General features: G+C 42.9%; 1 protein-coding gene and 1 long non-coding RNA gene across 7 annotated transcripts in view; one reads left to right on the forward strand and one right to left on the reverse strand.

The window, feature by feature from the left end:
• The window catches only part of LOC138527828 (uncharacterized), a 389,887-nt gene extending 386,659 nt beyond the window's left edge, over positions 1-3,228 (forward strand). The window contains exon 3 of the long non-coding RNA XR_011284056.1: positions 3,161-3,228. This is a non-coding gene — a long non-coding RNA (uncharacterized lncRNA). The remainder of the gene's footprint in view (positions 1-3,160) is intronic.
• The window catches only part of CNTN5 (contactin 5), a 3,106,629-nt gene that overhangs the window by 1,002,808 nt on the left and 2,087,026 nt on the right, over positions 1-16,795 (reverse strand). The gene's annotated exons all lie outside the window — the stretch shown is intronic.

Raw genomic sequence — 16,795 nt, forward strand, 5'->3', positions numbered from 1 at the left:
AGAACTGCAGAGAGAGGGATTCAGAACTGCAGAGAGAGGGATACTAGCAGAAGTGAAGGACATACAGTAAAGAGCAGAGAAGAGAGAATGGAGAGTAGATTTGAAGAAGAGAGAATAAGGCACGGGCGTGGGAGAGATAAACAGGTAAAACAGTGGTGAACAACAGAGAAAGAACAGTGAGATGACAGAGATAGATAGGAGAACAGAGAATGAGGTTTGAGTGTGAATGCACATTATGGAGGGAAGGATAGTGAACGAGCAGGGAAGAGAGGAGTTGTAGAATATGGAGACAGTAAAGGAGGAATATGGAAACACTTGTAAGGAAGAAAAAGTTTGCCCCAAGAATAAAGGCAGCTAGATAGAAAACACATTTTAGATCCTGGAGAAAATAGTCATCTGGTGAAGGACTAAAGTAAGAAATGTCAAATAGAGCCTGCAAAAAATGTGTTGCCTGAAATCATTTGTTCCAGTACTTACTAAAGATTAGGAACCACATATAAATGATCCAGGCACCACAGTACTGGCACCAGGTATACAATAAATCCAGAAGAGACATTGAGCCTCACTAACAAATCCAACAAAAGAAAATAAAGAGTCTACATTAAACCCAAGAAAGAACTTTGAGACAATCAAAACCCCAGAGACTGTGAGTGACTGTGTGCCTATGAGATATAAGAATTGTGCAGGGGCAAGGGGAATGACCTGAGTGAGTACTAAGGAAGCCTGACCATTTTGTGTTTGCTTTAACAATACAATAACACCCTGTGTCCTCAGTTCAATTTAAATGTATTTCTGTTCTCTCTAAGACAATAAATGTATCTTAACATTTGGCTTTACCCAAGGAGAAATCACCCATGGTATTATGTAGGTTCTTTATAAAGCATTTGGCTTTTTTGGCTGATGGTATAGGGCTAGGCCCTGCCGTTAACAGTGGATGAATATGTATTAGGACAGGATAGTGGACAGTAGTCAGAAATGCAGATTGTGTTGTTTAATGTCAACAGAAGCTTGAGCTAAGGCCTTCTGTTGTGGGTGTTTTTGCATGAGCAAGACAATCAATACTGAGATCTGGATGACCTCCACCTCCACACACATACAAGATGTCCTCATCTCCATTTGCTACAGCATTCTACAAGACCATCCAAATAATGTTTTTTTCTAGAAGAACCACATCCAGATGGCCACTTAGTTGGCTAGCTCTAACACCGTCCACCATCCTCTTAAAATAAATCATGCACTTCATCAATCCAAACCACATATGAAGCATAATTGTCTTTGTTTACATCCCCACTGACTGCATAATCACATGAGGTGGTGCTTCCTGACTGGCCACAGTCGCCCAGTCCTTGGTATCCCATTGTCTGGAACATAAGAAGAGACTCTTCTGTTGGTGACATACTAAGGGCCTCATTACACGGAAGGCGGTGAGCCATGGCGCTATTAGCGCCATGGCTCATGCCGGTAAAATACCGGCACCGCCTTGGCGGAAAGGGGATTTACCGCCCCATTCCAAGGTTGGTGGGGCGGTAAATCCCCTTTCCGCCATTGCCCTTCCCCATTCCCTTTCTGCCCCATAGGACTCTATGGGAATGGGGAAGGCGCTAATTACGGCACCGCAATTTTGCGGTGCCGTAATTAGCTTCGAGGTCCCTTAGCGGGTTGGTTTTTAACGCCTGCAAAAAGCAGGCGTTAAAGCACCAACCCGCTAAGGGACCTCGTAGTAAGGCGGTAATGGTTAACGGTCACCGTTACCATTAACGGTGGCCGTTAACCATTACCGCCTTCCGTGTAATGAGGCCCCAAGTGTCTGTGAATAAATGCCTTAAAATGAAGTACTATTAAAGATTGTGCTGACACCATTGCATAGTACATACCTCTCTTGCATGGGTGCCTGCCAAGGAACAGCTGATCAAAATAGGTATTGGAATGACCATGGTGTGGGATCTGACCCTTGGCATGGAGTGTGTAGGCATGGAGTGGATCACTTTGAAAAGGGTACCTTTTGTCTTCTCTCTGGCAAGCTAGGATAGCTACCAAAGGCCCATGCTGCTGAAACACACAGCATTTCAGTTCGTTGTGACCAGGGAGACACATATTTAATTTCTTGGATCTCCTAAAACTGTGCAGTGATAACAGCCAGTGTGCTGCTTTTTACAGACTAGGATGTGTTTTTACAAAATGTAGGTTATCCTTTCTCCTACACTGCTGCCTGGCCTCATAGTAAAAATATCCTAGTTTACATAGTAGGTTAAAATGTTTGTCACCAAGAGTAATGGATGATCAATAGGGTTTCATGCATTGATGTTGCTGACATGGTGAGCTGCACCAGAGTCTGTGGGAGGAAATGCTTGTTTTGTGGGTGGGTTGGGTTTGGATGAAGTGATGTGACAACTATGCAGTTATGGCAGTTTGTCTTCAGCTAATAATAACATGTGGTGACACCTTTTAGAGGGTTGACTGGGTTCTTAACTATGTAATATTTATCATGAACTTTAGTCTTTTAGACATATGTAAGTATGGCTAGAGGCAATTATTTTTAAGATTTCTCATTTACAGATGTTGGGCTGCAGACTGCAGTGTTCAATAGGGGCCTGAAGAGAAAACCACTGAGGGACACTGAGTAAAGGAGTAGAGTTGAGTAATCTGTGTCAGGGTAACTGGGAATAAAGCCTACAGTGAAGAACAATTGTGGGAACTAAGTAAGATCACTAACAGATATGTGCCAGTGTACAGAGTTAGTACTGGAACTTGTCTCTTTAGTGTAATGTAATATTTACATTGATTGATTACAGTAGTGTAGGAATATTGTCATAGGTCCATTTCCTTCTGTTACTCTCTAATTACAATACTTTTTTGTCAGTTTGTGCATAAAAATTGGTAATACATATTGGTCATGGGCCAGAGTTTTCTTTGATTGGTGGTACCGCTACAAGGATGTAAAAGTGTCAGAGTTGTTTTGCAACCTACAGTTTCAGGATTCAGAATGACACAGAGACAAGTTGTTTGTGAGCACTTTTGGTAAATACAGTTGTTTTCTAGAACATGGTGAGAGTCAGGGATCTTGCACTAAAAGTGATTATATGTGTTGATCTTATCAACAAACGATGACAGTAAAAAAGGTCAACAAATCTCACCTCAAGTATGTCTGACCTTATTTTAGGTCACAGAAGTGACAACGTGGAATCCTATCTCGCAGTACATCCATCACCTTCCATGAAGCACGAGGAGAGCTTTGAACACCAGGCGCATGGAAAAATAAGGTTCCAGCTACCGGTGTACCGAATAATAGATTTTAGTATTCAGCTGAATACCGAAGAATTGGACAAGTTTTCGGCTGAACTCGAACAGTTTCCTTTTTAAAATAAAGTTATGTTGACAAGAAAAACACTTCGTAAATTAAGACCACATTTTAAAATCTGTATATGCAGCTTTTATTGCATTTCCTTTCTTTGTTGTCTCTGGAAGATGTTTGTGTGAACAATGAAAGGCATATATTATCACAAAATAAACTGTTCAATAACAGCACAGTTTGTATTTTTCTGCATTCATAGATGTTGTTTGTTGGGCAGGGCCCACGTAACTAAGACTAGCCCAATAATACAGTATTCATGTATGCAATCCCTGTCAGGGTAGACTGGGATGTGTATACTTTTACTTTCACATTTTTGTATCTGCCCTTATTTAGGCTTTTGGCTCCAGCAAGGCGCTGAAACACAAAAGGGGTGTTTACATCAATTAGCACCCTTCTGACTGCTGATGTTTTACTGAATACAAATCTTTGGGATGCTAAAGCCTTGCTTTCTACCTGGGCTACTGAGCAAGAATGAAGCATTTGAAAGAAATGTCTTTTCATTAATAGATAGTATATTTGTTTATTTTTTGGGTGGGGTATGTTGGGTGGGATATGTTTTGAGTGGTATTTTGGGGCATAGTAAAATACACCAGACATAAATATATAGAGAATGCTGAGTTTGCCTGGGTTCTCAGCTGACCCTAAAGGAAAGGAAAGGGTCTGGGACAGCGGCAGTGATAATTTTCAGATCTTTAATTGGCATGTGCATGTTTAGTTCACTTGTTTCACTTGGTCATCAATTTGATCAACTGTTTCAAAATTGTAGACTTGTATCTGCTTGTCTTTATTAAACAAATGTTACTCTTTGCTAACTCTCTAATGTTGGGAGGAATATTTCTATTGCAACAGACTGAGGTATTGTGATTAGAACACATATAGCCACTTTTTACAGTAACATTTGTTACTTTTGCTCAATTCAAAGAGACTCATTTTGGTAACATGAGAAAGTTGGAGGGCAAGAATTTCATCTCATGTTTCAATATCACAAGCACATCTCTGTCACTTTTGCTCAATTCAAAGAGACTCATTTTGGTAACATGAGAAAGTTGGAGGACAAGAATTTCATCTCATGTTTCAATATCACAAGCACATCTCTGACACAGGCACACGTCTCACTGTGCCATCTTGCTTTACAACCTTGGCCCGCAAGACTGAATGCAGTTCTTTGCTGCAGGCAGACTACGTCCTGAGCTATTTTACTCTGGGTTTTGAACTTGCAGGGATCTCTGCAATAGCTATTTTAATCCACTTAATTATATTATTTTGATTTGGGAATTGGTGGGATTGGAACCTGTAACATTCACATTTCCCAGAGCAAACCAATAAGGTCCTATACAAAATACCATTTTCCAATAGTCACTTCATAAACTATTGTTCCAGCTCATTGGTTTTCAGCAAATACTGGGGAGACCAGAGATACATTCAAATTGTTGAGAGTTTTGCTTCAGTTCACCCCTCCCCAGGAAGCCATCAGATTAAAGTGTGTCCAGCGCATTAAAGGCAGGGACTTTGTTTGCACTTTCACATCTTGGCTCTACCTGTACTCAATCAAACATGTGACAGCAGCATTTGTTCAATGATATTTTTAAAAGAAAAAAAAAAACGGAATGCCTGAATGATTCTAGGCACAGAGTCACAGCAGCACTTAATGCATTTTGTAGGGGAAACTATCCAGATTTTCGGTACAGCCCTACTTCCAGATCATCATTCTATTGGAGTTACAAAGGAAAATGTTCAACTTCATTCTCATAAGAGTATTACTTGTATTTTATGACTGAATATTGCAAGCCTAGTGTTTGTGGGAAATCAGAAGACCTGTGAATGTGCCAGCCTTGCACTGTTTTAATAATAAGAGACTTGCAATGCTCAGCACAGTATTGTGACAGCGTCTTTTAGAGGCTGTCAACAATTCATTCTCCACTCATGCACAAAAATTCAAAGGTTCTCTCAAATGCATACCTGAGGTGCTACCCTGTAGACAGCCTGCTCCTATTGCTGGTCATTTAAAAACACAAACACAATTATTTGCAGGGAGAATACAAGTGGACAATTTGAACTATATCTACTTTTAACCTGTTATAGAACCAAACAGAAATTATTAATTCAAACGTTGTTCTCCTTAGACATGCAATCCTAGGGCAATGCTGGCACCGAATACCCCGGATTTGCGGTTCAATTTAAATTAAACATCTTTAAATGATAAAAAATAAAGTTGTCTCCACATTACGGTTTATAAGACAAAGACTATAGCCACATAATAGAAATAACTCAATGGAACACATCCTCGATTTTACAAAAAGAGGGAATACACTCTTGAAAATGTCAGGCCCCACTCAGTGTGATCCTTTATGTTGAACAAAGTGAATAAGTCTGACCTTGTCAAAAAAAGGAACCACCTCTATCTATATTTCTAAAAACAGAGATGGCCCACACAAAAGGCATACTTTCAAACGTGCATATTCACACACCTTGGCAAAATTGTGTTAAAAAAGCCTAAATAAAATGTACAAGGATCTAAGTTACAGAAAGCCTACAGTTCGAAGTTCATGATTATATCATGTTGCTGCACTTGAACATTTAATACATTGGGTAACATTTGGTTTTGGCCAAGTAAAAACACCTAAATTACTGTTTTGATGGACCTAAGGACAAATGGTGAAAATAGTCTCGCTATGGAACTTGACAAATACATTGGCTCATACCAATATTAACCATCTGTGCCTATGTTATGTAGCTAAAATGCAGGAGCCATGCTGAAGACCAGCTACATGCATTTGCTAAACACTACAGTATATGTAAAAGCAAACAGTGGCTCTATGGCTTTTGCATATCATTAATTACATATTAATGGTGAAGGGCCGTTAGTTGGATCATTAGTCTGGTGCATCTTTTAGACCTGTTTAATGTATTACTAGGTTCAGTATGCCTAGGCAGGCCCCTCACCCATAGTAAAGGTCACAATCTCTCTCCTCATCTCCCCACCAGCCAGTGTCCTCCTTGCACCTTGAATCCCCTATTCCTCTCTCTCTCCCTCCACTCGGAAGCTATACATTCATCACTCTGTGCCCTGTCTCCCTCTTGCCCTCTGTCATAATTCACATCAGCTACCACAGTTGTACTGCCACTCCCCAGACCTTCACCTCTTCACTTCGTGTCCTTTTCCTCCCCTGTACCCAGGGGTGACCCAAAGGCACACTACGCACCTGACAGTGGGTGTGAAGAACTTGTTTGCCTGCAATCTATGGCCCCAGTTGTGTCAGCATCGCAGGGCTGACTGGCACCTGTTTCCAGAGTGGATGGCATGCTGTGCTTTAAATCTGTTGGCTTCACTGCCAGTGATTTCTCTTTCGGTGAGTGTGCAACTGCATAGAACTCCTGACACACTCTCTGCCTTTCTTGCAGTGTGTGCATCATGTGCATGTGCCTACGCACACACACACGTGATGTTATGCATGCCAAAAACTGGTGGAGACAACAGAGATGAGATATGACACCAACTATGGCGGTGGTGCGCTAAAAGATGCCTATGGCTATAAAATGGAGTGCTGCCAGTACCTTTTCTAGGGAGCTGAGGGCATGGGAGCAGATGGTGGGGAAGGTAAGCTCTTCCTCCCACTCCCTGACCAGGTCTAGCATGACATGGGGTGGGAACCAGTAACAGGCATACACCTGGTCATCTGGCATAACGAACAGCCTGGTGTGTGCAGTGAAATTCCGGGTTCTCTGCATCCTCCTCCTAGTGTGTTCATGTACAAGGGCTCCCACTATTCATGCATTCATTGTGGCTGACCAACATTGGAATGGCGTGGAGTGCATGCTTTATACAGATTGTTTTATTTGCACGTTATATGCGCATAGGACTTTCTGTGTAGAATCAGGTGGCGGTGAGATCAGGAAGTTTGCCCGTGACTTTTCCCGAAGTGATGTTGCACAGTGAAATCCATACATTCGGTTATGTTTGCTCTTGAATGGGCATGTGGTTTCTTTGCGTGACCCGTCCCTCAACACGCCCATATCATTCCTTGTTTTTCCTCATTCTGCGTGGGGAATAGGGAATATGCATGTTCCGCCCCTATTTATTTTCTTGCATAGGCCCGTCCCACACTTTGTGTGGAGTCTCCCGCACAGCACTCGACTTCAAGCAAAGACGTGACATGCCTGCGCGAAGCCACGGAAAGGCATGCAAAGTTTGTTCCACAAATTGACGAAAGGACTTTTGCGTGCTGATTAGTGCACAAAGTCACTATTCAGTGCGCAAAACATTCTATGAATCAGGCCCTTAGCTTATTTTTATTCAAAGTTAAATATTATTAACCCACTTTTTAAAACTGATGTTCCTTTCATTCCACATATGAAAAATAGTCAGTTGCAATGACGTTTATGTCCAGTATTCCACATATGACATTATTTGTATGGGGTTTGAAGGGCAACATGTTTTCCTCGCACTCAAAGGCAAGACACGCAAAAGATGAACGATAACATAATTTAGCCATCCCCAGCATCGTTTGAACGGAGTAAGGTATGCTATGCTGCATTGACAAAGCTCACATACATCAACATTATTAAAGAATATTGTTTCCTTGACCCTTTGCCTTTCCATAAATCACAGACTGGGAAGATATACAGAGGAATCAGATGAACCAGCTGACATTTAATCAAACACACAGCACTTAGATGTCTCATTTATAAAAACTGGCTGGGGTCATTCTTCTACGACTGTGGAAATATGGCAGTTCAAGCTGCAGATCCCCTATAAGAATACCTGCTTGCAGAGTTCTGGTTGCAGAGCCCTTTGTCATTATGCTGTCTTTATAAAACAATCCATTATATTTTAACTTTTCGTGGTATGGAAAAATAAAGTTGATGTGGCAAAAATCAGGACTAGAATGTGCGTTGTAGGGTCACATAGGGTCCATAACAACGCGTATAATGCAACAGGTGAATGCAACTTCATTGTACATTCTGTATATACATGTTCACGTGCAAATTTGCTGTGATTCCAGGCTGAAGAGAGCTGACCTTATTGTCTTCTTGCCCTTCTATTGTTTTATTGTCTAGCCTCTTGATAAATAATTATAATAACCAATGTTATGATGTACTGGCCAGCCAGAAGCCACATCCTACTAATCATAGCCACACAAAAACTGCAGGTGACCATTGCATTTCATCTCCCTTGAGCACCAGCAAGCTGTGCTGTCGATGGTGGGTAGGTGGAACAATGTGAGTCCATCACTGTAGCCACTGACCCAAATGACGCAGGCACCCACCGGGCCCTGCAAAAGGCAATCACTCTGCAGATGGGACGCCCAGTCACATGGTGGCTTGAAATGTGTGGTGCACAATGGCACACCGCTGTGCTTTCTGAACATACCTCTTGTTCAAGCCTCAACGTTTCCCACAGCACCTATTACCTGGGGCTTTCTTTGGAGTAGGCCAAGCTTAACCTTAGGAAAGCTAAAGTAAGTCGTCCTTACATTCTTTTTAATCTCTAAAACTCAGTCTTGGGAAGTGTGGTTCTCCTGTGTGCTAAGATTTTTCTTTAAAGTTTTTGGATGCATAACATATATTAGTTTAGAGTAATTGCACATTGGTGGCATGGCATGACTTGCACAAACACTTGTCAGATCTCAAACTTATTCTGAGTACAATTCATTGGTTACCACTAAGCCAGGGCCACTCTTTTGAATCCCAAAGCAATTGAATGTTTGCCATGTTCGAGGTTGGCCAAACTTTATGAACTTTTAAGAGCTAAAGGTAAAGGAGTTTGGGCCGGCAGATTCACCTTGCTATATTGGGGGACGCCTAAGGGCGCTCTGCAGCAGTTGATGCATATCTGTCAGGGATGGAGGAGGGTGGTGTGGACTGATGTTTGTTGCTATTCGACAGCTGAAGCCATTTTCTTTTCTAGGTATTGCATTTTGGGCTTATGCATTTTATATATTTATGGGGAGACAGCAACAATGGGCCTCATTACGACCCAGGCGGTAAGTTACCGCCTGGGCCGTGACTTTACCACCATGGCGTAAACTACGTTTACGCCATGGTGGTTGGTGGACTTACCGCCCCATTCCGACCTTGGCGGGGCGGTAAGTCCCCAATCCCCATTTACCCTTCCCCATTCCCATTTTTGCCCCATAGGGCATAATGGGAGTGGGGAAGGCGTTAATTACGCCACCGTAAATTACGGTGGCGTAATTAACTCCATGGTCCCTTAGCGCCATGGATTTTAACACCTGCTAAAAGCAGGTGTTAAAAGCGCCATGGCGCTAGGGGACCTCGTAATTGGCGGTAAGGGGTCGGCGCAGCTAACGCTGGCGTAAACCCCTTACCGCCAGGGTCGTAATGAGGCCCAATGTATAAAACAAAGGAAAGGAAGCTTTAGGTGTCTGTTATATTCATTTTTGTTAGTTCACAATTGCACCTTTTGCATATTATATTATAGGCGACAAGTTGGGTACAGTGATTTAGGCAATGCTCAATAGAACGTGAATTTCTTATTCTTTGCAAACACCATGTAATAGAAATCTGCATTTCATAGAAGGAACCAGACAATGGTTCCAAATTCGCAGCAACGAGTCAATCAATCACTATAAACACAATTTTAGCAATATGGTGTTTATAGTGATCGATTGACTTCCACAATTATGAAACACAAGGTTTTTTGTTGACAAGCTATGGCAAGAAGCCCTGACGAAGGATCAACAGTTCGAAATGCATAGGCCTATTCTCGCTCTTTGCTGCGAATTTGGAACCATATTTGGGTTACTTGTACTGGATTAAATAAGTAACATTTGACAGAATATCGAGTGATTGGATTTATTTTATATAAAAGCATTGGACTATTTGAAAAGAAGATTTTAGAAACAAATTAACCCTTTGCGGGTACTAGGGTGTGCGGCCCACACCGATTGCCCATAAGACTTGGTCTTTTTTCTCTACATTAACACTTATACATAAAACACGCAGTTAAATCCTTTTAGGGGAACATAAAATGATGTGGGGGTGTCGGAGCAATTGGTGGAGTTGGAGGCAGTTATCACAGTTAGTGGGCATACAGCACTACCTCCATTTGAAAAGGGGGCTGCCAGTGGCTGCAGTGTTTGAAAGAAAAACAACCACCAATTAAGATGTTAACAGAGACAAAGCCCAAATATATAATGGGGAGAGGAAGGAACCGTTTCACTGCATAAATAGTAGCTTCTGCAATTTCTAGTACTTCCTCAGTCAATAATAATTAGTTGCAAATCCACTGCTGTTACAAGTGCTGCACACATTCAAACTCTGGTCGTGGTGCTGGCTTCAACTGCAGCAGTGGTCCAGAGGGAGGGTTGGAGGAAAAAAAGCAGTATGAAAGGGCACCTACAATCACCTCAACCCTTACAGTGCTTCATAGTGCTGAAATACCACCAAAAAGCACTTGTTCTGTGTTTACTTTCTTTTTGACACCTCAGAGATCCCAATGTGGCAGTGGTGTATGTCAATCAATAACAACACCTACCAGACCATCACATCACCAAGTGCCACCTCTTAACCTTCTGCACATTGCAGATATCAATTTCCCTTCTGCTCAACAACCAGAGACACCTACTGTGAGCCCACAGTGCATATCTACAGTGTGGACATTCTCATACTGGGTCGAGAGCAGCATCTTGTCAACCGAACTATGTGCAGAAAAGTGTGCCACGTGGGATCGGAGGATCCAATCTGGGCATGTCATAATTTCTGAAGCATATGAAGTAACATCCTGCACACCAATGGGACCAACATATCACACAGCATACCCCCACGACAACCAACACTCAGCAGCATGGTGGAACTGCCATGAGCAGCAATCCCTTACCTGGGAAGTGTGTCAGTCCAACAGCCACATTGAATCATTTGAGTGTGCTCAGAAATGTCTTTAACATCCATGAGTACTGCTCTCAATGCTAATTTTGCAATACTGCTTGTAGCAGACTTTCTGTCATACACCTTCATTGAAACAAAGCTGATGGCAGGTGCTGGTGCCCACTGAAATATTATGAGCAAGACTTACTTTTCTCTCAAGCCTTTACTTCCTTTGTATGTAATATTTGCAATGTTAATGGCTTTGGACAGATCAGAATGGGGAAAGTCACTTTCAATATGAATCTGTGGACATCAGGCAAAGCACAGATTACATGGCAGTGCATTGGCCCATCTTTTGGCGAGTAAGGAAAGTCATCCGAGCAGCTACATGCTGTCCACCAACAAGCCACTTTGTATACGCAATGTTTTGATGATGGAAGCCACACATTAACAGCCATCTGGGATATAGTGGAGCAAGTTGTTGTGGAAGAGTGGCTAACTCCTTGTCAACTAGCATTGGGCTTTCTCGCAGAAGAGAATGGCTCCAATGTCATTGCTGCTCTAAGGCTGGGGAGCACAGTGAATGTGCTGTGCTTTACACATTTTCACCACCTTGTAGCAACACGTTGGGCAATGATTTCTCCCCTGTCCATGCTATGATTGTTGTGGAACACATCATTAGCTCGCTTTACAAATAATCATACAATGCCAAACAAGTTTGTGAGTTTGTTACAGGTGCAGCTGAGACTGCAGCACCACCAACTAAAAATGTCTGGTCCAATCCACTGGAATAGCACATCGCATATGCTTGACCAGACATGCGAGTGAAGCAGTGCTGTGAATGAGTACAGCTACAGTCACAGTCGAACGCTGGATGGGGCCTTCTTCAGCCCAACTCAGTGGGAGTTCACAGGCATGTCTTCTGTTTGCTATGGTCCTTTGAGGAAGACACACTGTATGTTAGCAACAGCTCTGTACCACCGAGAAAGGTACTTACATTGATCAACTTGCTCACAATGAACCTGTGTAGAAGCACAATGGACGATGATACCATAGGTGAGTCAGACAATGTGCAGCTGGTGAAGGTACTGCTGTCTGTATTTCAGAATGACCGATGTATATAATACATAAATGAAAACATTGAGTATCTTTTGCTGTCATTCGTTGATAACCATTTTGAGGTTAACGTAGCTTCATTCCAGACTATGGACAGCCGGACAGAAGTCAGAATTGGAAGGAGAAAGACTACAGTCAAGAGACATTTGCAAGATCACTTGCTTGCAGAGTGAAGGTTTGAAGTAGAGCGTACAACAACAGCAATAACTGAACATTTAAACAACCAGTAAGAAGTCTATCTTCATCTGGTATCACCCTCTCCACTGCAACTGTGTCAGGTGCAGGGGCATTCCATGTACAGTGGTCAACTCCCACATATATACCCATGTGGGACCAGTTTCTAGATTCTGCATCCTTCAATTTTTCTGGGTCTGGAATAGTGATGAATGCCAGATTGGCAAGGACGATGACTCATGGAAGTATTGGTTCTCCAAAAAGTCTGCCTGGCCAGCAGCACTTATCCATTTAGCCATCAACATCGTAAGTGCCCCAGCTAGTGTACAGTGAGAGAAGATGTTTAGTGCTCCTGGTGCTTGTTCCTCTGACCACAGGAAAAGCCTCTCTGGAGCACATGTGCAACATGTGACATTACTGTGAATGGACACCATATCCCAAAGGATTCTTAACCTCTTGTGCTAATGGCGGGTATGTTTGTCCTGAATTCCCATAATGAATCATTTCAGGCTCCGCCCAGTCCTGCATGTATGTGGTTAAAATCAGCAGCAGGTCATAGTTAAGTTAGAAGTTGGCATGCTCTATCCTAGTGGACATGGCAGTGGAGGGAGGATAATGGCCACTGTGGTTGCCATTGCTATTACTATTTCAGGCTCTACAAGTTCAATTGTATTGAGGTGGTGATGTATGGTAGAGGCTGAGGTGATTATGAATGTACCACAGATAGCATGACAAAGTTGTGCATGTTCAATTTACCATAGATGTGCCAATGATTGAACAGAGTCATTTCAAACACTGCATTGGCATGTTTCTCTTGGCTCACATGGGTGAGGGCACACCCTCAATCTTTATGTCCTTCCTGTTTCACAGGGGCCTGGGCAAATATGTGCCAATGATTGAACAGAGTCCTTTCAGACACTGACTTTGTACATCTCTACTGTCTCACAAGGGTGAGGGTACACACTCAATTATTACATTTCCCCTATCTCATAGGGGTGATGGCACTCACCCAATATTGAGTTCTACCCGGTCCTGCAGGGATCTCAGTTCAGACCAATTTTTACATCTCTCCTGTCTCGGAGAGGTGAGGGCAGGGCCTACATTTTTACATCTCTCCTTGCTTGCAGGACTGAGGGCACGCACTCAATTTTAAGTCTCCTCTCTCTCTGAGGGGTGATGGCACATACTAGATTTGCTCTCCTGTCTCACAAGGGTGAGGGGACACGCTAAACTTTTACGCCTATCCTGTCCCACACACGTGAAGGCCCAGACCCAATGTACACACCTCAACTGTCTTGCAGTGGTGGGGGCACATCCTGAATTTTTAAATATCTCTTCTCTTACAGGGTTGGGGCTCAGCCTACATTCTTACATTTCATCTGCCTTACAAGGGTGGGTGCACAGATTGAATGTTTCACATCTCCCCTGTTTTGCAGGGCTTGGGGCACAGGTGCAATTTTTAAATTTCTCCTGACTCGCAGGTGTAGGGATACCACCTGAATTCTTTCATTGCTATTGTTTTACAGATGGATTTACCGGCAGGATACCGCCAAACCTATAATGTTAGCATCTCTCCTGTCTCCCAGAGGTGAAGACATAGCCTGGATTTTTACATTTTCAGTCTAAAGGGGTGAAGGCACACACTAAATTTCTATTTCTTTTCTTTCCCACAGCAGTGGGAGCTCTTCCTTAATTTGTACATCTCTATTCTCTTGCAGGAATGAGAGTGCATACTCAGCTTTATGTGACTCCTGTCTCACAGGGACGAGGTCGCAGAATTCATATTTAACTCTCTGCAGTCTTGCAGGGATAAGGGAACAGATTTACTATTATTTCTCTCCAGTCTTGCAGGGGACGGTACACAGCCTACATCTTAACATTTCTCCTGTTTCACATGGGTGAAGGTCCAGAAATCATTTGTACATCTCTCCCATCCCGCAGTAGTGGGTGCAAGAACTGAATTTGTATTTCACTTTCATAGACACAGGCTAAGGGCACACATCCATTTTTTTCATCTCTCCTGTGTCAGAGGACTGGGGGCACAATCTGATTTCATTTTGATTTTGGGTATTCATAATGTGCACAGGACAGACTTAACCGTATAATGGTGCAGCTAATATCAACAATTGGAAACAGAAAATGGTGCACACACAACATCTCAATTTGGTAAATTACAAATATTGTCTCCCTGCCACTTCACCCATTATTAAAAAAGGAAGGTTTTAAGAGCATTGCAAAACTGAAAATGTGTCTCATGGGCCCTAATCTATCTATGGATGCTATACGAAAGTCTAGCGCCGAAGACAGCAAAGCTTCTGTCCCCCCTGGAGATACATGCTGCCGGGGGACTAGTCAGCAGTAGTTGATCCTTTGATCGTAGAATTCTGACTGGTTGGTAACAACAGATTCTATCTCTCAAATAGGTGGTAGTCCGTTCAAATATTTAAAAATCAGACATGCCACCTTAAATTTGATGCAGCCCTCCACTGTCAATCAGTGCAATGTTTGGTGGAAAGGTGATACATCTCGGGAGGATAGTTCAGGGGCAACGTACTCGCCTTGGAAGTGAAACGACACGGAGCACCACAGGTTCGATCCCCGGCTTTCTGCTTAGAAACCTCTAGGTAGTAATCACGTTATAAATAACCAATCATATCATATCCAACCATACCTGAACATATCTGCCCAGGCGGCCGACCAATCAGACGACTGTATTCTGGGATTTTTGCAGCCTGTGCAATTGTTTGGCCATAATGCCCATCAAAAGACTATTACAATAGTCCAGATGGGCATTTGTCATGGCACCTACCACCATTGCATGATCTTCACCCAGAATAAATGTCAGGACTTGCCGTAACAATTGCAGCAAGTAGAAAACTGTCTTGACCTTGGTGCCAACCTGCACCTGGCTCCCAAGATCATCCTGTCAAATATGACCAAGTTTTTTTTTATCCTGGAGGCAAACCTCAGTTCTACCCCAAGAATACTAGGGACAAAGGATTCATGTGCAGCCGCAATAATATTTTTGAGTCCAAACAGTGCTAGCTCTGTTTTTGACACATTGAGCTGAAGCTGGTTTTCAGACATCCTCTCTCGTACTTCTTCCAGACAGTGTTCGACCTTGACAAAAGTTTCCTCAGTGTTTCCAATTTCGATGAAGATCTGGACATGATCAGCTTGGGATTGATAGTTCACCCATGACTCCTCAGAATCTCCATCAAAGGCTGCAGATACAGGTTAAAAAGTGGGAGCGAAAATGAAGACCCTCCACATCCTATCAAAATAGGGTCTGAAATATATCACCCAAATTGCACCAACTGTTGTCTGTTAGCCAGAAATTAACCAAACCACTTGTTGGCATGTTCTAAGACCCTGCTGACCACTTTCAGGGTGTTGAGTACGATACAATGGCGATCAAGTCAAAGGCCGCAGAAAGGGCCAGCACCACCAGAAGGGACAGCCCTCCATGATCCACAAACCTTAATAGATCACCCTGTACAGTAAGCAATGCTGTTTCTGTTCCAAACTTGGGCCGAAAGCCTTACTGAAAACAGTCCAGCAGCAACTTTTTTCTACATGAGTCTGCAACTGAGAGGGAACCACCTTCTCCAGGATATTCCCGGCAATGCGAGACCTGCTATCGCTGGTAGTTCTGGAGATTAGCTGGGTCCAGATTAGTTTTATTTAACAATGCCATAGTAATAGCGTTATTTAGCTCCTGGGACATAATTCCCTGGCTCAGGGATCTGTTAAAATAATCGGTCATGAATTGGGCAATCCCTTGGACCAGACGCCTAGCTACACTGACAGGCATTGTGAACAGAGATTCATTTGTGAGTTTGAGGGCTATAAAAAGTGATTGCACATTGCAATTTGAATTTGTATGCCTCCCCTGTCTCGCAGGGGTGGGTACACAGCCTTCATTTTTACATCTCCACTCCCTTGCAGGGCTGAGGGCACAAGCTCCAATTTAAGTCTCCCCTGTTTTACAGGGACGAGGGCATAGTCTTAATTTTGATATCTCTCCTATGTATAGTAAGGGCACATGCTACATTGTGTGTCTCTCCTGTCTCCCAAGGATGAGGGCACACAGTCCATATTTACATCCCTCCTCACTCACATAGGTGAGGGCCCAGACGCAATATTTACATCTCTTCTGTCTCGCAGTGGTGGGGGCACATTCTGAATTTTTACATGTCTCCTCTCTTTCAGGGGCAGGCCTTCAGCCTGGATTTTTGCACCTCTCCTTTCTAACAGGGGAAGGGGTGCCCCTTGAATTTTTACAGGGGTCAGGGGCAACAGTCCATTATTTACATCTCTCCTTTC

Source organism: Ambystoma mexicanum, chromosome 7q, assembly GCF_040938575.1.
Source record: "Ambystoma mexicanum isolate Mex_15411 chromosome 7q, UKY_AmexF1_1, whole genome shotgun sequence".
NCBI lineage: Eukaryota > Metazoa > Chordata > Amphibia > Caudata > Ambystomatidae > Ambystoma > Ambystoma mexicanum.